Source organism: Magnolia sinica, chromosome 9 (genome assembly GCF_029962835.1).
Source record: "Magnolia sinica isolate HGM2019 chromosome 9, MsV1, whole genome shotgun sequence".
In the NCBI taxonomy this organism is placed as follows: Eukaryota; Viridiplantae; Streptophyta; class Magnoliopsida; order Magnoliales; family Magnoliaceae; genus Magnolia; species Magnolia sinica.
This window is the reverse complement of record NC_080581.1, coordinates 37,992,149-37,994,516: the sequence shown is the minus strand read 5'-3', so window position 1 is coordinate 37,994,516 and position 2,368 is coordinate 37,992,149. Positions and strand designations below refer to the sequence as shown.

The 2,368-nt window shown below is 36.2% G+C and overlaps 1 non-coding gene across 1 annotated transcript; it reads left to right on the top strand.

Annotated features, from left to right (window-relative positions):
- Window positions 1-1,787: 1,787 nt before the first annotated feature.
- On the top strand, window positions 1,788-1,893 carry LOC131257215 (small nucleolar RNA R71). The gene has a single exon (XR_009177228.1). It is a non-coding gene; the product is annotated as a small nucleolar RNA R71 (small nucleolar RNA).
- Window positions 1,894-2,368: the final 475 nt, after the last annotated feature.

Sequence of the window (2,368 nt, the reverse complement as noted above, 5' to 3'; positions counted from 1 at the left end):
AACCATTGTCATAGTTGAACTAAACTCAAACAAAAGTATGAAAAATAACTTAGAACCAAAAGATTGAAGAAGAAGAAGAACGACTTTATAGAAGCTCCATAACCTCTCTCTCTCTCTATTCCAAACCCTAATTCGTATATAAAAAAACCCAAATCACCCATTTAAATAGGAAAAATTCTACACCAACTTTAAATTTTCATACTTTTGTTATGCTTCTGTTGCACCAAATGCACCTTCGATCGTACCGAACATCACTTCAGTTACATCGATGGTGATTTTCGATCACAACCAAATTTTCTCAAAATTTATCTGAAGTCTTTGTCTCTGTTTGGTTAGATCAAACCCTTCTTCAGTGACACCTAATATAACTTTGGTCACATCGAACTATCGAGCCGAATTAAGTATGAAAATCATTGTTTCTTAGTAGACTATTTTGGGCACTTTCGGTTGGACTGAGACCGAATAATTTGTTATTTTCGTTATTAGTCTATGGATTTCCAGACTTTCTCCATCCTTGGTTCTTGGTTTTCTTGGATCTTTGACACTTTAATTCTTTAATATTAATCTTTAATTTCCAATTCTTCACTTGGTATTCTTCGAGCATTAAATCTTTGCTTTAATCATCCTTTTCATTGTAGCTCTCCAAATCACCTCGCATAGAAAAAAAATTAGATCAGTTTAACACACTTATGCTTATAAAAATAATGCACAATCAGGGAGAAATATGCAATATTTCATACTCAACAATATCTTGAGTATTGGGTGGAGGTTTAGGTGAGATCAACCGTTGTGGGAATAGTGCCAAAGCTTATACTCTTGTTCCAGTTCCTACTCATGTGGGGTGTTGCTTGGTTCATTATCACCCTTAGATTCTTTCGAGTCCTTAGGCTTATCAACCATCGTCGGGATGCTCTTGTCAATTATTTTTCCACTTCTAAGAGTGGTGATGGACTTGGCTTGCTCAACATGTTGATTGGAAGAGTTAGGGTTACTGATCTCACATTGAGGTTTTGGGTTAGGTAGAGGTTGGGCTAGAAGAGTCCCCTTCTCCCTAACGACTAATTGTGACTCTAATATTTGAATGGAAGATGCAAACATCCCTAATGATTTTTTGATATCTTGGAATGTTTACATGACGTTTTGATTGAATTGCTCTTGATCATTCACGAATTTTTGAATCGAAACTTCGTGTGACTTCTTCAATATTAAAAATAGAATAAGAATTGAAGGAAGACGCCCTTGAGGATTCTTGTCAGTATTAGCCATTAGTCCATTCCTCCAATTGAAATTTGGATGGTTCTACCAATTAGACTTGTACATATTTAAAATTGGAGCATTGAAAGGCCGTTGATAATTGTTCACGACATTAGATTGTTCATGTAATAGCTCTTAGAACGTAGGAATTGTGGGACAATCCTGAGTCAAGTGCACATTACTTGAGCAAATACCACAAACGGTTGCAATGGTCACATTGGGTTTGACCGTTTTCACTTTCTTCAACTCTATGGCCTTGATTTTTCCTGTGACGTTGGCTACTGTAGCAATAACATCATCTTCTTCCCTTAATATACAAATTCCTCATTTTTCCTTGAACTGAGTCAACTTTGGATTGGTTGACTTATTTGAAGTATCACAAGATTACACGTTTTTAGATGACATATCAAAGTAGTCCCATGCGTCATCAGGATCCTTGTTCATAAACTGTCCATCGCACATCATCTATACAAATTGGCGCATGGGTGAAGTCAGTCCATTGTAGAAAAAGTTTATTACCCACCAAATCTCGTAGCCATGATGTGGATAAGCATTTAAAAGTTCCTTACACCTCTCCTAGCATTGAAATAAGTTTTCATCCTCATTTTGTGAAAAATTTATTATGGCACTTCTGACGGTGTTAGTCTTATGAATCGGGAAGAACTTTTTAAGGAAATCCTGGGTCATCTCAGCCCATATCCTAATTGATCTCAACCTTAAGGAGTGTAGCCATGATTTGACATTCTCTTTAAAAGAAAAAAGGAACAATTTGTCTAAAGTTGTCGTTAGACGCATTATTAAAGTGCAGGGTGGCTACAATCTCATCTCATCAAACTCTTTAAAATATAGATATGGACTTTCAGAGGCTAGTCCATAGAATTTTGGAAGTAGTTGGATCACTTTCGGTTTAAAATCCACCTTTCCTTCATTGCATGGAAAAATCATGCATGAAGAGGTGCTTGTCCTAGCTAGTTGTAAATAATTATATAAAGTTCTAGATGGTGGACCATTGTCCACATCATTCTCATATTGTTGTGTCTGTTCTTCAACACGTCGATTGGGTTGGTTCTCAGCCATGTTCTCAGCCAATTACGAAGATCTAATGTTTTTCTAA